The sequence below is a fragment of the Vulpes lagopus genome, chromosome 6 (genome assembly GCF_018345385.1).
Source record: "Vulpes lagopus strain Blue_001 chromosome 6, ASM1834538v1, whole genome shotgun sequence".
NCBI lineage: Eukaryota > Metazoa > Chordata > Mammalia > Carnivora > Canidae > Vulpes > Vulpes lagopus.
Genome location: NC_054829.1, coordinates 112,234,955 through 112,255,609, shown reverse-complemented (window position 1 = coordinate 112,255,609; position 20,655 = coordinate 112,234,955). Strand labels below are relative to the sequence as shown.

The 20,655-nt window shown below is 32.7% G+C and overlaps 1 pseudogene; it reads right to left on the bottom strand.

Annotated features, from left to right (window-relative positions):
- Nucleotides 1-2,123: 2,123 nt before the first annotated feature.
- Nucleotides 2,124-20,655, bottom strand: part of LOC121492712 — a 67,364-nt pseudogene continuing 48,832 nt past the window's right edge.

Sequence of the window (20,655 nt, the reverse complement as noted above, 5' to 3'; positions counted from 1 at the left end):
TTTCTCAGGAAGATTTCATCAGTGAGATCCATTTGTTGGCTCTAGGAACAAAAATTATTAACTGGCCTTATAAGAAGGAGGACCAGTGGGTTTAACCATCTATAAAACATACCTTCTGTCATTACCACAACCTGCGATGTCATTCACTAGGTATTGTTTAGTTCCATCCCTGACACCAGTATTTCAGCTTGACTGTAAGTCTGTTTCAAATATGTTTTAATGTCAGTGGAAAACAGAATTGAATTCAAGATGGATGGGAGGTATGACTTTCCCTTAAGCAATGAGATCAGGGGCTGGGTAAAAGTACATGGGAAAAGGGAAATAAATATCAAAGCTGCTGGACCAACTCGTCATTCAGGGCAGACTATTTGGGGACAACATACACGGGGATTTTTGCTATGGTAGAATAAATGCATTCCATGAAAACCTTGCATTCTGCAAAATCTTAAAATACTCAGGGTTTATTAGAGTAATAGGGTTGAACCAGTGCTCTTGAAACTAGCATCATTCTATAACAGATTTAAATACACACATAAAACGACAACAACAAACAAAATCCTTGGGACGCTGAGATGTAAACTCACTACCAAAGGCAGGCAGCTCATTTATGGCTCTAGACTTCCTACAGGGATGGTAAAATTACACCCCCAAAATGAAAATTAAAGTGAAAATACTGGCTTGCTGACCTCGATATAATGCAGATTGCAATGGGACCTGTAAGCATTAGGGGAGGTACAAGCTGCCAGGAACCTAGAACTGCATAAAGGAGGGAGCAGGATTTATGACTTTATGAAACAACACTTTGCAAGCACTTTATCACTAAAACAACAATAAAAAGTAAAACCAGTAGCATTCCTCCCTGGGCAGTAGCCATGCTTTTATTCCTTTCTTGCTGAATATTAGAATTCTATTTATGACATTCTGGCTGTCTTTATTACAGAAAATAGTTCACACTACAACATATGTCCATTTTAATGCACATAATTTTCCCTTTTTCTAGTCACTGCTAGGTTGTTTTAGGAACACGTATTGTAGCAGAATGCAATGTATATGAAAGTTGAATACCTGAAAGTCGATTTTTGCAAAATTCTTTGCTCAGTTACCTTTATGTGTTTGTGTTACTCCTAGACACTGGCTAATCTCAGTTGGAAGTCCGATGGTTTATACCATTAATCATTATATTTCTTTTTGTACTAAGATGGGAGACTCATGGTAAAAATATAAATGCAAAATCTGATATATAAAGCACTGTGCTCTTATGAGCAGTACAAATTATGTTAGCATGTTTGTCTAATTGTCACTAAGATCAGAGACAGAATGGAATTTCAATTTTTATAAATGTTGTATCCCATGTATTTTATCCAATCTGTCACAATGAATCAATGAATAACAGATTCTTTGGATTATAATTCTTGCTTGTATTGTTTTTGAATTAGAATTCCAGACTTCTAGAGCAGAATATTTATAAATTAGAAAAATACTATGAATTATTTTCCCCAATTAAGGAATAAATTGGTATATACATTATTTCTTAAAGATTTCATTTGTTTTAGAGAGAGTGTGTGTGTGCAAATCTAGGGGAGTGAGTAGGAGGTAGGGGGGAGAATTTCAAGCAAGCCTGACCAAGGGCTTAATACCATGACCCTGAGATCATGATCTGAGCTGAAACCAAGAGTCAGACACTCAAGTAACCAAGGCACCAAGGTGGCCCAAGTATATACATTATTTCTAACATAAAATGTTTTGATATACTACTCACTTTAAGCATATTTTAGTTACCTTCAAAATAATAGACAAGATAATATCTGAAATGTTGGTCTTAGATCTACAGAATTTTTGACTATCTGTAGAATACACCAGAATGAACTAATTTTGTTGGGGATTAAAGAATTCTACATTGATCATAATAATTCAATCTTTATTAAAATAATAACACTAATAAGCTGGTTAAAGTTGGCATTTACAAATAAAATTCCATTTCATTGTGATCCCAGATTGCAATATATGTTGATAATAGTTCTTTATAAAACATTTTAATCATTGGAGAATTTTTAAAATGTGGGATAATATCAAATTTTGTTACTGTCAAATGATCCTTTATTAAATATTTTTGTTTGTAGTTCTTAACTAGCTGGGCATTCTATCGCACCACTCTCGATGTCTATGGTGTCATGATGGTGGCTGCCATCAATATTGCAGCCCTCAGACCCAGATCTCTTTAAAGCTTCTAGAGAGCCCTCTGTCTAAAGATTGGTGATGCATCTGTTGGGTAATGTGAAAATATCATCAAAAGTGATATTTCCATTGTGCTTAATGTTTCTCTGCTTTTTGTCTCTTGGTAATTTCTTGAGGGTTTTGATAATCAGGGCAGAAGCAGAAGGTACCCCTTCAATCTGAATCTGTCTGTTCTGAATGGTCAATTTCACTGTAATCCTCAGACCCTTCCAATCACCAAATACTTTGGTAGTATCATCACCAATCTTTTTTGGAGACAGGTCCAGGAGGCCAGTCCTCAGCACCAGTGCAGATATGCACCAAGTTCTGGCCCCACACACCTCAAAGAGTTGAAAGTATAGAACTTTCAACTCTTTGACGTAGAATTTAGGTGGCATGGTGGAGGCAGAATGTGCTGGATGAAACCAGATTCTGGAGCATCAAAGAGAACTGTGTCAAAAGCCTCTGAGTCAAAAGCCAAAAGATTCAGCATCAGATAATTTCTAAATACAAGTTCATACTGGTGAACAGGTGCTATCTACAAACATACTGCTTTTTATCACTAGTACAAAAATAGTTATATAAAAATATATGCAAGATGTATATTATCTATAAAATGTTTAATAAAACCTCCTACTGAGCAAACGCTTACAGGTAAGTAGAAGAGGACACATCAGAGAATATCCCCAGGCTAATGGTAAGACAGTAATTACAATTCAGGAAGTACATTGACTGAATTCAAATTTCAGCTCCACTCATTTCTAGGACAAGTTATATATAAAATTCAATTTTCATATCTGCAACTGATAATAGTAATACCTACCTCCTGTGGCTGTTGTGAAGTTTAAGTGAATACATACAGTGCCTGACATAGAGTACAAACCTCAATAAATGTTAGTTATTATCATCGTTATTTTCAATGGAATCAAATTTTTAAAAATAATAATAAGGGATCATATGAGGTGATAACTCTTGTAATTATATTGAGTGTCAAGAGTTGAATCTTAGTTTAGTGATGCATAGTAATTCTATTATTTCCATTGAGGACTCCAATTTTAACTATACAACTTTGGTTGTATCCTATCATTAAACACAGATGTTTGAATTTAAATAATATAGAAAAGACACAAGGCACAAAATATCTTATCCATATCAAATTTATTACTGTTCCTGGGGGAGTGTTTCTCAGGTTCCCAGGCTAAGACTAGATTGGTCAATTCAAACCAACAATAAAATCCCTTGCTTACTTTTTAATTGGATTGTTATGGAGATATTGGAGTTCTTTATATGTTTTTGATAGCAACCCTTTATCAGATATATAATTTGCAAATATTTCCTTCTATTCTGTGGGTGGCCCTTTTGTTCTATTGATTGTGTCCTTTGATTCACAAAAGTTTCAAATTTTAATGTGGTACAATTTGTTTTTTTGTTTTGTTGCCCATACTTTGGCAATGATTTCTTAGAAATGACAGCTAAACTAAATGCTATAAAGCTTTTCCTGTTTTATTCTAAGAGTTCTATAATTTTCGTTCTTGCATTTGTCTTCAGTGCATTTCAGTTATTTTTTTAAAAGTGTTTTAAGAGTTCATTTCTTTGCCTGTGGACATCCAGTTTTTCCCACATCCATTTGTTGAAAACATTTTCCTTTCATCAATGAATAGGCTTGAAACCCATGTCAAAAATCATTCTCCCATATATATGAGGGTTTATTTCTCAGCTCTCCATTTCATTCTAGTGGTATATATGTCTAGGTTTATGTCAGTAATACTAAAACAATATAGAAATCAAAATAATGTAAATTTTGAAGTCAGGAAGTGTTAAGACTTCCAACTTTGTTCTTTGTCAAGACTGATTTGGCTATTTGAGGTCTCTTAAGATTCTATATGAAGTTTAGAATAGATTTCTATTTCTGCAAAGAAATATCATTTAGATTTGTAATGACTTTCTTAAATTAACATACTTTAGGTAGAGCCCCAGGTAAGATGTCAGATAGTAAGCACAATTCAACAAAGACCACAAAGGAAAGTAAAATAGAGAAGTTTATTACTCATAGGTTTTGGAAGAAGTACACAGTATGTCTTGAGGGGCCATATGGGGAAGGTAAAGGCTGAATGTAGGGGCAAGACCTAGGGAATATGGTTTTATTAGCATTCAAAGGGGGAGTGTTTCTAGGGTTTCCTGGACTAAAGCTGGATTGGGCAATTCAAATCAAATAATGGGAGGATGGTAAACTCAGAAGGGGGTCTTCTTTTAAGAGGCACATAGGGAGAAAGGAGTGGGGAAGCAGGGGAGAGTATCACCAGAAATGTTGAGGGAGTTATATCAGGAACTTAAGCTTTCTTGGTTTGTTGCCCATACTTAAGCTATCATTGGGCTATTTTAGAGGGCATGCACTTGGGAGATGGGCTAGTGTTGGTTCAGCTAGCCACTTATCAAACAAAATGGATTCTGAGGAAGCAGAATTATGAAGTAGTTTATACTCTAAACAGGACTTTGATAGGAATTGCATTGACTCTGTGGATCCCTTTACAAATATTGACATCTTGACCGTATTGTCTTTAATCCATGAAAAGAGGATGTTTTTCCATTAATTTGTATATCTTTAGCTTTTTCCAGCTATATTATGTAGTTTTCAATGTTTAGCTTTGCTGGATTCATTTAGTAGTTCTAGCAGGTGGGTTTTTTTTATTTTTCTGAATCTTTAATATTTTCTACATGTAAGATCATGTCATCTGCAAGCAGAGATAAATGTATTTTTTTTCTTTTCCAATTGAGTTGAGTTTTCTTTTTCTTGCTTAATGGTGGCACATTCCTTCTATTCTGGTTTGTTGAGTGATTTTATCACAAAAGTGTGTTAAACTAATATGATTTTTAAAGGAGTTAATGACTGCAAAATTGATCCTAAAGATACCACGAATTCTTTCATTTCTTTCTCTAAGAAAATTCAAAGTAAAACTTGCTACATTTTTTTAAGCTGCAAAAAGTAAGAAGAAATGTGTTCTTAAACAATATTCAGGCAACTAATCCCTATGCCTACACCTCTGCCTCTCTGTCTCATGAATAAATAAAATTAAAAAAAGAAGGTCAATTTCCTAGGTCCAATTTTAGTAATGCATTTTATTATGTGATCAGATATTTAATTTTTAATTGCATACATTCATATTATAGATTCCATGTATTCTCTATAGATCTTAAAATAACAGCATCCATGAGCATGATACTTTCCTATATGTCAGTATTTTTAAATAACATTTAAGAAAAAGTTCAGAATTAGTTTTAGTAAATAACAACTTTGGATATCTTATTAAATTCACTTTATAAGACAAAGAATCTTGTAACAAAAATGTTTTAGTTTACTGATTAAAATGTACTTATTGACTAAAACTCATCAGAAAGGTATTAGAATTTTTTGCCTACTAGTAACTGATATTAGTCAGTATTTCAAATATAAATGACTATTTCTTCTAAAGATTATGACTGAACAGCCTCATTTCTTTAGTTACTTTAGTGACTGAAATGAAGATTGTCAGATATATTTCTTAATACAGAATAACCGATAATAGTCTTCAAACATAGTTTTTGTTAGCACTAGTAAGATTTCAAGAATTGGAATTTTTGTACTTAAATTATAACTATATTTCTGTGATGAAATTAATGGTGTTTAATTAGCAAAGAAAATATGTATACATAGCTTGAGGTGGCACTGTATGGAGGTCATGGTAGAAATGATTCTAACACTTTTGATAGCTTGGATGATGGAAATTTCCAGTAAAAATTAAAATAATAAAAACCGCCAGCATAAATTTAGGCTATTTCAAGATACAATAGAACAACACATAAATTACCTCTAGAATTACTTGGCTGATACATTTTAAACTTTTCAAATCTAAAAATAATTTCATTTTTATGAAATATAAAATTACTGTCACTAGGCATTGGCTGAAATGTGTCAATCAGTTAAGAGGTAGCATTTGGGTGAGCTTGTATTTGCCTATAATTGTATCTTAAATAGCATTGACAGGAAATAATTAGTTTAGAGATTTTCTCTATAAAGAAAGGAAGATCTTTATGTTAAAAATCAACTAAAGTGACAGATGCTAAGATAGGCACTTAACATAGAGAAAGCAAATTATAGATTATTGAGGTTAATAAGTGCCAAATATGTGGCATCACTGAACACTTTTGAGGGAACAATCCTGAAGAAAGAGGATCAAGAATGCAAGTTAAACTTTAAATGTATGAATATTAATTTTGTACTGCTGTTGAGCAATTTGTTTCCTTTGCTAGTTACTCTTCCCTTCTTGACAATTATTTCACACCTTCTGTCTCTTCAAACTTCCACCCTTTCTTTGTGCATCTTCTTAATTTACAACTTTGTTAATACATAATTAGAAGGGAACTCCACATGTTCTCAGCGCTCAGTGACAACTTACTAGTGTCCATAATTTTATTTTCTGCTTCCAGGTTCACTATGTTAATTGTTCATGTTCCTATCTCCACCAGGTCCTATCAAAAACATATGTATAATATTATATCTATCTATCTATTTATCTATCTATCTACATACATATTGAAATTCATTCTTTTTTCTTTTAGTGAAGATCATCATTCTTACAAATCTTCTGTTACTTTTCTACATCATGTATTTTCCTCTTTACTAAATCATTTCCATTAATATATAAAGACATGTTGGTTCTACTTTTCAATAACATTTACCTGATTTCATTTATCTTCTACACACCATCCCTTTTCTTTGTCCCCTCTTTATTAAAAATTCTTGGAAGAACTGGCTCCACCTGATGTCTGCAATGCTTCTTTTTACATTTTCTTGTCTAATCCAGCTTTATCCACATAGTTTCAGCAAAACTGTTCCTGTCCAGTTCCTCAAAGACCATTATATGTACATAAAATACTCCACTCATTTTATACACGTTCCCACTTTACTTCTAGCCCAGCGCACTATTCTGCCTCACCTTTTCAGTTTCTCTTCAACCTATTACAGTCGGAAAATTCTAGGGTTCAGTACTCATTTTTTCTTGCTTCTCTTTCTTCATCCTTTTCTCTGGGGATTTTGTCCTGTCTCTTAGATTTAAATATCATCTATGTCTTGATTTCAAACTTCTATTTCCAAGTCCTGGCCTATCTCCTGATTTATGAAATTTTATAACACAAAACATGTTCAGCATAGAAACTGGGAGGTACAATTAACATCTCAAAATTAACATGTCTAAAGCTTATATTACACCATCCTGACCTCAACCTCACTCCATCTGTAGTTTTTCCCCTTCATAACCAATGATAACTTCACCCTTCTAGTTACTCAGTCGCAAAACTTCAAACCATTCTACATACCTCTCTTTCTCCCAACACAGACATGAATTGTTTTCAGGGTTCAAAATTAAATCACCTCAACTTCAATATCTTAGTCTATGCCGTATGGATCATGTTGAGAGCTTTTTAACTGGTGTTTCAAATTCCACCCTATTCTTCATACTCATAACAAGAATTATTCTTATAAAATGCAAATCATTCCACATTGCTGTTCCAAATTCCCCAGTGGTTTCCTGTTTCCCTCAGGACAAAGACTAAATCCACGTGGTTGAATATTACCCACCTGTAAGCCATCTCTAGCATTATCTCCTTTCTTTCTTCCAGATACCCTCTACTATAGCAACACTAATTCTGCTAAGTCTAGAACACACCAGGCATTATCTATCCTGCCATATAATCTTTGTTCTCTGTTTCCTCCACCTGGAATATTCTTCCTCCATAAAACCTTTTCTCTAACTTCACCTCCTTGACCTTTTTACTCAAAAACCACATTCTTAATGATGCCAAACCAATCACCTTGGATTTTATGCTCTCCTCAACTCACTCGATGCTATTTATCCTAATTTTCCATAACATTTATCACTATATAGTTTGTTATGTAACAAATGATTTTATATTTATTATATACTGTATTACTTATTACACTATTTTTACTTTCTGCCTTTCCACGATGTTGAGCACAGAGATTGTTTGAAGTTTTTTTCACTAATAGATCCTAAGTCTACAGAAGAGTGCTTGCACATTCATAAATAATTACTGGATATATGAATAAGTAAATAACTGAGTTTATATAATATGGAAATATATTCACCTGCTATATTATAAAGCATATACAAACACATGTATAAGAAGAAAAGATAGGGATACCTGGGTGGCCCAGTGGTTGAGCATCAGCCTTTGGCTTGGGGCATTATCCTGGGGTCCTGGGATCTAGTCCTGAATCAGGATCCCTGTGAGGAGCCTGCTTCTCTCTCTGTGTCTCTCATGAATAAATAAGTAAAAATCTTAAAAAAAAAAGAACGTGAAAAAAATGAGATAAAAAATAAGTACCTATATTAGACATTTTCACTTCATCATATAACACAATGGGCCACTGTGAATGCCTGTGGGGGTTTTGTTGGTGGTGATGAGGTAATACTTATAAAGAAAGGAAAATAGAATTAAAGTTCCTTTTAATTTTAAATACTTTAATATCGTATTATTAAATTAAACTGAGCGTGGTATACTTACATTTAACCATTTTTTTGGATTTTGATAAAATCAGTGCATCATTAAGAAACATTAAGAAGTATGATAGCAAGTGAAATGAGTTATAGCATATTAAATATTTACTGTAGTACAAGAACTACACTGCTAATTACATTTCCAACTGATGTGTGTTAATACTTTTATTAAAACTTAAAATCTTATTGGTTGAAGAATAAAATGCAATATAAATATTCTAGACTTTGAGCTAGATTGTGTGGATTCTAAATCTAATTCCATTGCTACATACATCAGACACGGTGGGGCAAAATATTTGTTTTCTCCACTTGAGATTTTTCATATGTATAATTTGAAAGTTCAGTTATAGGGCCAGGGTTCAGTTATAGTTTCTTTACAGCTCTGAAAATATATTATTTCCTCAAAAAATGATTTTAAGTATTTTAAAATGATTTTAAAAACGCAAGTTTTTTTTCTAAGTTAAATGTATTTTCTTATAATAGTTTTCCAGATATTTCTACTTAAAATTTTAGATACAATAGTCAATGTATTTCAAAAAAGAAAAGCATAAATTTTATAGTTAGAATCACAACAGACTTGTAACAAATTCAGAAGCATCTTTTACTTTATAAATTTTTGAAACCTCTTTTTATATCAAAAGAGGCTTTGTTGAAAAGGATAGGAAAAGAAAAATATCAATTTAATTTCATGATAGCAAGACTTTTAGGTTGTTTCTTAAATTTTTGAAGTATTCTTGGAATATTATTTCACCTGAAATCACATTTCTTTGTGCCTTCTTTGAAGTTATTTTCTATTTTGTTCATCTGGCTTTTTGTCCCATACTTACAGTTCTTAATTACACCAGACCTTTCTCTTCCAGGTTGTGTATTTTGTCTCATAGCCTAATTACTTCATGTGAATTTCCTGTATCTCATATACTATCTTGTTATAAAGAAAGATTCTTAACTATGGAGAATAAACTGATGGTTACCAGAGGGATGGGAAGCTGGGAAGTTGGGTGAAATAGGTGATGGGAATTAAACAGAACATTTGCTGTGATGGGCACTAATGTTTAATATAGGCGCAAAAAATTTTCTCAACAGAATGTCTTACTTTCTACACTGTTTTATATTTTTGGGATTTACGACAATATTAACAGGAAAATGGTGATGTTAAATAATACTTTCAATAGCTCTACGAGTGCAATGGGAAGCATGATTTTATCAGAAAAAATTAGTTAAGATTATTGTATACTTTTCCATATGATATCTAATCTGGCTTCATTTATATTAAATCCTAGAACAAGCTGCTTATGCTCACTGTAGATACAAAGCGATACTTAATACCATATCATAAGGCAGCTCACAGTATAAGCAAAGAAATCTGTTAATAGTACCATGAATACTTATGAACTGTGGTGTTCACATGGCTTTTTTTAGCAAAGCATTGCCTCCTAATTTATTTTTACAGCAAATGGAAGCTTCATTTTTCATGGTTTGGTAGTTGCATTCAAATATACCAATAATTTCAAATGCAATCACTTCTATGCAGCAAATTTTCTTTTCAAACATAAGATGGAATTGTTAGTTCTGTTGATGGGTAGACAGCTTCCCCAGCAGCCGTTTGTGTCAATCTTTTCTTGCTGTTTTTAAATTAATTTTAAAATAATATTTTTAGTAAAACTTAGGAAGTTTAATTTTATCTAAGAATTAAATGATTTCCAAATGGATGAAAATGAAAAATTATAAATGTTTTCACTTAGAGCCTCAGAACTGTGTATTTTCCAATATTTTCAGGAGCTGAAAGCATTTTTACATAGGAAAATGAAAAGATAACGAACATCTTATAATTCATATATGTCAAAAGAAATAATCTATAAATAAAAGATACATGAAAACAATAATATCCTTTATAGAACAGAATACACATGCTGGGAAGTTATATTACCCTGTGTTTAAATTTAACTTTTTCATGTAGGTTACTTCATATACCACTTTTCAATCACATATTCAAAAGTAGTGATGGTAATTTGATATGTATGTATTTCTAGTTAGCTCTGAATCCGGAAATATGAAATAACCTTAATCTTAAATATCTAACTCATGATTTCCCAATCAAATATTAGTTTTTGTCTAAGGAATTTCTTATTAAAGTTTGGTAAAATTTTATAGAACAAATCACTAAATTACTTTGCCTATGAAATTACAGTGATAACAATGTTATTTAATGACTCATTTAAGTCTTTTTGTATAAAAGAGTTTAATGCTTTTCAAATTCTCCTAGATATATACAAATGATATTTGATGAAAATTAAATGGAACTAGCAGCACTGTAAGAATCTATAACAATAATAAGACAATGACAGAAATAATACATTTTGTCATGTAAGAAACAGTGTGTCATGCTAGATAAATGAGGATGTAAGATAAATGTGCAAGTATAGCAGATGATTACTACTAATAATGGTAATATTTTTTGTTCTAAATGTAGCATTATAAACATGTTATAATTTACGATTATATTTACAATTATAATTTATACCTTACGCTCTAGTTTTTCACTGTTCTATATACTGTGTTCTCACAACTCTATTGAGAAAATGCCATTATTATCCACTGTTAATGTATTAAGTTTCAAGAGGAAAGTAACATAAAACCACATAACTGATTTATGATGAAACCAGGATTTGTGTGCAACTTGACAGTCACCACAGACTATCATTTTAATTGTGAAACAAAAAATCATATATGGTAATTTTTAAAAATTGATTTTTTTACACAGATCACAGATAGTAAATAAAAAGCTGAGAAAAATCCCTCCTAACCTACTGATACCATGATCCCATTTTTCAGAAGCATAGGTATTATAAGGCAAAGGGAATGTGTCTGAGACACACAGAAAATAACATCAAGGCAGATAGTGGCTTGAATTATTGCCATGTTGAGCACAAGGGTTAGTTTATCATCTGAATCACATCCTACCATAGAGATTAGATCAGTTGGAAACATCAGTGCTCAATCACCACCTAGGGTATCTACCTCTGTTCCTCTAATGCCAGCACCCACAGAAAAATCACAAACTAGTAGCTATATCACCTTCCCCAACAGAGCCAGCAGAAAACCCTGCCCAAGATACTGCAGGAAACAAGAAGAAATCCATCAGCTCAGCATTGCACTTTTGTTCAACAGATAGGAATGGCAGGAGGACAGAGACTTCAAAGGGCCTTTGGCAAAACAATCAAACTCAAGCATCTCTGGCACAAAATCCATGAATGGTCAGCACTAAGGATCTCTATGTTGGAACCAGTATTTTGGCTATAGTGCTGCTAAGTTTTTTGGTTAGCATGACTACCAGGAAGTATTTATACATCAGAAACAAGCTGCAGCAACAGGATACAGTTTCATTTCAGGTCCTCAAGTTAGAGTTTTCAATATTTTAATTTTTTTTAATTTTTATTTATTTACGATAGTCACAGAGAGAGAGAGAGAGAGAGAGAGAGAGAGAGAGGCAGAGACACAGGCAGAGGGAGAAGCAGGCTCCATGCACCGGAGCCCGACGCAGGATTCGATCCCAGGTCTCCAGGATCAGCCCTGAGCCAAAGGCAGGCGCTAAACTGCTGCGCCACCCAGGGATCCCCAAGTTAGAGTTTTCATAGTGCAGCTCAAGTGTACATTGAAGCCAGTAATATATACTTTATTGAGAATTTTTATATCATGTATTAAGACCCAGTGGCTCTCTACTGTTTTATAACCATGACTCCAGAAAATAGTGATCTGATGTCACTGTGTGAGACTTCTTTTAAGTTCCAGGGTCATTTTTCTGTGTCAGTTTTGACTGGCATTCCAACATGTCAGTGACATTGCATAGAGAGACTGTAGCTCAAATCTGTATAGTGCCAATGATATTGATATTATAGTCCTATTTTTTTAATCGTTAAGTGGACCCAATCTTTTTGACCATTGCAGAGCTCTAGTCAAAACATCAACACTTTAGAAGTGTATATTTATTTTTAGACCCCATGAATCCTGTATCTTCAAAAAGAATACTGGATGGATAGACAGGAAATAAACTTCTATCCTGGTCTCCCACCAAGGGGCGAGGAATAATTAAAAAATCAACAAGTCTGATTTGAGAATTATGTTATTTTTTCTCTTGTAATTTCAAATGTTACATGAGTAACATTTCTTGAGTTTTCATTTCTAAAAGATAATCATTTCCATACCACCTTGCTGTGTAGTGATAATTCCAATAAGATGGTACTTTTGAGAAGTCTTTGGAAAGCAAAACACTGCAGAAATGCAAGAATTAAAAAAAATTTGCAGTATTTTTTTATAAAGATTTATTTATTTATTTATGATAGACATAGAGAGAGAGAGAGAAAAAGAGGCAGAGACAAGGAGGAGGGAGAAACAGGCTCTTTTTTAAAATTCCCCTGGCTATTCGGGGTCTTTTCTGATTCCACACAAATCTTAAAATAATTTGTTCTAGCTTTTTAAAGAAAGTCCATGGTATTTTGATAGGGATTGCATTAAAAATACGGTATTTTTTATTTACATAACTTTTTGGAAAGAGTTCATGCTGGATAATTCAGCTATCATCTTATATTGTATACAAAATTTGTCAACAGCTGAGCTTAGGGTAAGAAGGAGATACTTAATAAGAAACTCTTTCCTGTATAGATATCAGTCTTGAAAATGTACTGAATTTTGTTTTTGACCTTTTAAGATACAGTTGAGGTTCCATTTCTACAATCTGTCTTGTGACATTGGGACACTGTTGAAATTGTGTGTATATTTAAAAATAATAAACTTTGCATATTCTTAAAAAGTAGCAATAGCAACATTTCATTGATAGTTGTATAGATGGAATAATTGTGAGTACATTAAAGTGTGAAGTACTTTTAGTCACTGCCTAATTTCAAATATATGTGCAAGTTATTAAATTTAAAATCTTAAACAAAATTGTTTTACTTACTTTACTTTTTTATACTCAGGTTCTAAAACTTTACCTTCAGCCTGTTTCCTTCAGTGTCATTAACCCATCAGAATATCCTTTTGTTTATATATGGGAAGAAACTGGCATTAAAAAAGGAACAGGGATGGGGATCCCTCGGTGGCTCAGCGGTTTGGCGCCTGCCTTTGGCCCAGGGCGTGATCCTGGAGTCCCAAGATCAAGTTCCACGTCGGGCTCCCGGCATGGAGCCTGCTTCTCCCTCTGCCTGTGTCTCTGCCTCTCTCTCTCTCTCTCTGTGTGTGTGTGTGTGTGTCTATCATAATAAATAAATCTTAAAAAAAAAAAAAAAAAAGAACAGGGGTGCCTGTGTGGCTCAGCTGGTTAAGCGTCTCTTGATTTCAGCCTGGGTCACAATCTCAGGGTTGTAAGATCGATATCTCCTTCAGGTTCCACACTGGGCACAAAGCGTATTTTGTATTTTGTCTCTCCCCCTTCCTTCCCTGTCCTTTTTATCCTTATGAAGCTTATTTTGGTGTTTATATTATGAAGTACTAAAAGCCTGAAATGCTCACCTAGCTAATAATGCATATATTTTTGATAATATTTTTTGAAAAACCATTTTACACCCTTGTGAAATTACACACACACAACACACACACACACCCTACTATATTGAGTAAAACAAAATTAAAAGTTAATTTAAAAATATATGTCTATTTTCAAATTTTTCACTATGTATGTCTCATTGAGAATGTTGAAACTTCATACATTGCTCCTTTCTCAAAGGTAAGAAAATTTTAAAAATACCTACCATTAATAAGCCAGATAATTTGTGTCCCTGATTAATACACTGCCTGTTGGGATGTGGTCAATTCACCAACATACAGTAACAAATATAAACCACTTTCAGCGTTTGACTTCTTTAAGATAATATGGAAAAAAACTAAGAGTGAGAATACCTCCGAGCTAGATATATAAGTACAGATTCTTAATTTTTACTAGTGGCCATTGTTCCCTAAGTTGATTAATTAAATTTCAAAGGGTAACATTTAGCTTAAATTTAAAATCATGAGCTCAAAGAAGATTCTTCCAATTTAGAAAGGCAAGTTATAATTTAAGTTTATAATAGCATTAAACTTATGTTCTGCCTAACTTCTTTTAGCAGCCTCAGTAGCTAAAGCTTTGATAAACTCTATATGCCTTTAGAAGAGTCATTTTGCCTTTGGAGGTTGTAAATAATGGATTAGTAATGTATAATGTATTCCTGAAAGCAAGTACTGCCTTGTTTAACACTATCTGTCAGTTATAATGATGCTGAAGTAGAACTCAATGTGAAAGGGACATTGGGAAATGTACTGCTGTGCAATGTGAATGTGAGTGAATTTTTCTCAATTGCATAATTGTTTCATTTTTTTAATGCAATTAGGTGTTACCTATGTCTCAAAAAGATAGCCAAGCATATGGCATTTTGGTTGGATACTTTTCGATACTCTGAAATATAGATAATGTTATAAGTCTGACTTATAAAACATAAACAAACTTACTATTTTTTAATGAAGACAGAGTTTTAGGGCATCGTATGGTGCTAAAATCTGTGTCTGAATTAAATGTATTCTTAAATGTTTATAATAAAGCTTTTGAATAATATGATTGTGAGCAGTTCTGAATTTTTTCTCAGCACAGAAATTCTAAAAGCAATATAAGATTCAGCTTAAAGTAGCAAATGAGTTAGAATATGTTTGATAGAACTTGCCAGCATCCTAAAATCAGATTCAGACAATGTGTTTGAATTAATGTGAAATGTCAGCTCACCAATTGAGAAATCATAGCTCAATTGCTTTACAAAACAGGCGGACTCTCAGAACACAATCCCTATCACAGACTATTTTTCGTATTAGAGAAAAGGAAAAGAGGGCACCTTGTGAGCTCTCATCAGTTGATTTGGTTACAATAAAAAGTGAACCTTAAAAAGTCAATTTTGATATATTCTAGGAAATATACTAGAATTATCAAATGAGATGACCTCATGTTCATTTACATGTGTCTGTATTGCCAAATGCTTCTAGACTTGAGTGTATTAATAAGCTAATTACCACAAAAATACTACGATATTTTTTTCTTCCTAAAATTAGGCTTTTTTGTGTGACTTAATTTTTTTAAAACATAACACATATGTTAAAGATGCTCCATTATTACAGTTTGAAATTTACTATACAAAACTGACTTATTTTTAGAAGCAAAAATATTATAGGATAATTTTTGTTAAACACTGTACATATTTTTAATGCCTATATGTATGTACTAAGTATGTATCTAAATATTTTGGATTTAATTTCACTCATGAGGTGAGGACTTTGACAGCAATGTGTATACTAGAGTTGTTCAGATATACAAGCACAATTTTCTTATAAGTACTCATAGTTAATTACTACTATATTTCTCACAAATAATTTTGAATAAAGGAGGATCCATTAGGGGTTTATGTGATGCCACTGAACACTTCATAAAAATCAGTTGCAATAATAATAGCTATAGTAATACTAATAATACCATCTAATGGCTATTGGCATTTTCACGATGTTGCGGTATCATGCAAACTCTATTACATGAACTAGCTCATTATTGAAATATAATTTTATGTATAAAATATAGTTAGTGCTCCCATTTTTAAAAATGAGTGACAGTGGCATATGGAAATATATAATTTGCTAGGGTTTCTGGCAGAAAATGAATAACTCACCAGGCGTTGTTTACTTAAACCCTGCTCATTCCAGAGATGGCTTCATCAGTTTCTAAGACATAAACTTTGAGCCCTTGGAACATTTTATTTTTCCTGATAAGAGTTTTTTTTTTTTTGTCATTCTGAGATCATACTGTACTAATTGACATGTTTATCCTAAAATGTGATTTATGGTGAACAAACGTTTTCTTTCTGTGAGGTTAGATTGGAATCCAAGTAGCTGAAGTCATATAGGCACTGCATGCTTACAAGACTCACTCCCAACAAAACCCTGGACACTAAGGCACAGGCAAGCTGAGAATGTTCATATATCACTGCTAGGAGAAGTAAGGACATCTTCATGCAAATCTACTGGGAGGGGACACTTGGAAGCTTATACCACGTTATTTCCTAGACTTCACCTCATGCAACATTTTCCTTTGTTTGTCACTAAAATAAATAAAAATTGTCTCTATTTCATTATGTATTCTATTTGCAGATCATGTAGTTTCATATCTAGAAAATCCGGAAGACTCCATCCAAAAAACTGTTAGATCTAATTAAAAAATTTGTTAAGTTTCAGATACAAAACTAATATAGAAAAATCAGTAGCATTTCTGTACTAATGCTACTATTGTTACTGACAACAAATTAAAAGGTAATCAGTCCCATTTACAATAACATCAAATACTTAGGAATAAATTTAACCAAGAAGGTGAAATCTCTACTCTAAAAACTATAAAACAATGATAAAAGGAATCAAAGACACAAATAAACTGGAAAGATAGCCCATATTCATTAGGATTGGAATAATTAGTATTGTTAAACTATCCATACTACCCAAAGCCATCTATAGATTCAATATCCATTAAGATTTCAATGGCAATTTTTACAGAAGTAGAAAAGCCACTACCACAATTTGTATGGAACCACAAAAGACTCTGAACAGAAAGGAATCCTAGGAAAGAACAAAGCAGGAGACATCACATTCCTGATTTCAAGCTATTTTATAAAGCAGTAGTAATCACAACAGTGTAATACTACATAAAATAGACACAAAGACCAATGGGACAGAACTGAGACCCCCAGAATTAACCCATCTATATTATCAAATCAACTCATATTCAACAAGGGAACCAAAAATGCTCAATGGAGAAAAGATCATATATTTAATAAACAGTACTAGAAAAACTAGCAGAAATATTTCTAGAAAACTAGAAATTGGATATTCACATGTAAAAAGATAAAACTACACCTCTATGTTACACTACTCATAAACTTGAAAAGGATTTGAACCTAAGTGTAGAAAACCATAAACCATACAATTCCTAGAAACCATAAACTCCCTAGGGGGGGAAAAACATAGGAAAGAACTCTTTGACATGAGTCTTGGCAGTGATTTGTTAGGTATGACACCTAAAGCATGAACAAAAAAATATAAAACAGGTAGAACTACATCGGACTAAAAAGCTCTGCATGGCAGAGGAAACAACAAAATGAAAGGCAATATACATAACAGGAGAAAATATTTGCAAACTATGTATCTGATAAGGGGTTAAGATAAAAAATATACAAAGAACTCATACCTCAAGGACAATAATAATAATAATTATTGTTATTTAATTAAAACATGGGCAAAGGATCTAAATTAACATTTTCCAAAAATGATCTACAAATGGCTAGTAGGAACCTGAAAAGGTGTTCAACATTACTAATCACAATGGAAATCCAAATCAAAACCACAATGGGACATCCTGTCACACCTATTAGAATGTTAGACCGGAAACAACAAATGCTGTTAAACACCTAGAAAAAAGAAACCTTTGTGCATTGTTGCTGGATATGTAAATTGGAATAGCTACTATGTAGAACAGTATGCAGGCTCAATTAAAAAATAGACCTACCATATGATCCAGCAATTTCACTTCTTGGGATTTATCCCAAGAATGTTGAAATACTATGTAAAAAAGATATCTGTATCTATATGTTCATAGCAGCATTATTTACAATAGTGAAGATATGGAAACCACCTAAGTGTGTTCATTAAAAGATGAATGAATAAAGAAGGTGATATATATATATATGTGTGTGTACATATTTATATATATGTGTGTGTGTATATATAAATATATATATATATATATATTTTACACATCTTAGAATATCATTCAGCCATGAAAAAGAAGGAAGTCCTGCCATTTGTGACAACACGGATGGGTCTTGAGGACATTATGCTAAGTGAAGTAATTCGGACAGTGATAGGCAAATACTGTATAATCTCACTTATATTGGGGTCTTTAGGAAAAAAAGAAAAAATACTCAGAAAAAGATGTCAGATGTTTGGTTACTAGGGGTAGAGGCTGAGGGAATTGGATAAAAGTGGTCAAAATGTTCAACCTTCTAATTATAAGATGAATAAGTACTAGGAATGTAATGAACAACACAATGACTATATCAACACTAATCTATAACTAATATATGTAAAAATTATATATAATATATAAATAAATATATAAATTATATATTTATATATATAAATTATATATAATTTTTTATACACACAGATAAAAATTAAGACTAAATCCTGAGTTCTTATCACACAACATTTTTTGGTATTTTCTATTTTGCATTTTTTTGTATAAGATGATGAAAGCTAACTAATCTTATTGTGGTAATAATTTTATAATAAATGTAAGTTAAATCATTTTGCTTTATGCCTTAAGCTTATACAATGTTTTATGTCAATTATATCTCAATAAAACAGGAAAAAAATTAAAGATTTTTTTCACAGCAAAACTAAATGGAAGATAGATTTATTTCACGTAGATGTAGAGAAAGGGAAACCCTCTTACACTGTTGGTGGGAATGCAAGCTGGGGCAGCCACTCTAGAAAAACAGTGTGGAGGTTCCTCAAGAAGTTAAAAATAAAAAAAAAAAAAAGTTAAAAATAGAGCTACCCTATGACCCAGCAATTGCACTACTGGGTATTTACCCCAGAGATACAGATGTAGTGAAACCATGGGACACCTGTACCCTAATGTTCATAGCAGCAATGTCTACAATAGCCAAACTCTGGAAGAGCCATGATGTCCTTTGACAGATGAATAGATAAAGAATTGGTATGTATATATACAATTTAATATTACTCAGCCATCAGAAAGGATGAATGCTTACCATTTACTTCAACATGGATGGAACAGGAGGGTATTATTCTGAGCTAAATAAGTCAATCAGAGAAAGACAACTATAATATGGTCCCGCTTCTATGTGGGATATAGGAAATAGTGAAAGGGACTATAAGGGAAAGGATGGAAACTGAGTGGGGAAAAAATAGAGAGGAAGACAAACCATGAGAAATTCCTAATTCTGGGAAGCAAACAAAGGGTTGCAGAAGGGGAAGTTGGGGTGGGGGGCCGGAGATGAGGTAACTGCGTGATGGACACTAAGGAGAGCACATGATGAGATGAGTACTGGGTGTTAAACTATGTGTTAGCAAATTGAATTTAAATAAAAATACTAAAATTTTTAAAAAGAAAAAATGAATATGTTTAGTTTTGTGAGAAACTGGCAAACTGTCTTGCAAAGGAGCTACAGGATTGTATAAGCCCACTAGCAGTGAATGAGAGTTCCTGTTACTTTCCAACTTCTCCAGCATTTGGCCATGGTAACTGGTGTGTAGAAGTATCTCATTGGCTTTAATTTTCATTTCCTGATGCCATGTGACATGTAATATATTTTCCCATGATTATTTGCCATCTACAGATCTTCGGTAAAGTGTCTGTTAAGGTCTTTGGCCCATGTTTTAATCAGGTTGTCTGTTTTCTTATTGCCAAGATTTCTTTGCATATTTTGGGTAACAGTCATTTATAAAATGTGTCTTTTGCAAATATTTTCACAAACCATGGCTTATCCTCTTATTCTGACATTGTTTTTCAAATGGTATAAGTTTTTAATTTTAATGAGTCCAGCTTGTCAATATTTTCTTTCATGGATCATGACTTTGGTGTGTATCTGAAAGTTATCACCATACCCAATGTGATTTAGGTTTTCTCCTCTGTTATCTTCTAGGAGTCTAATAGTTGTACATCCTACTTGTAGATCTGTGATGCATTTTAGTTTTGGCAAAGGGTATAACAGTTGTGTTTAGATATTTTTGTATTTAAATGTTAAGTTGTTCAGCATCATTTAATGAAAAGACTATTTGCTCCATTTTAGTACTTTGTCATAGATTCATT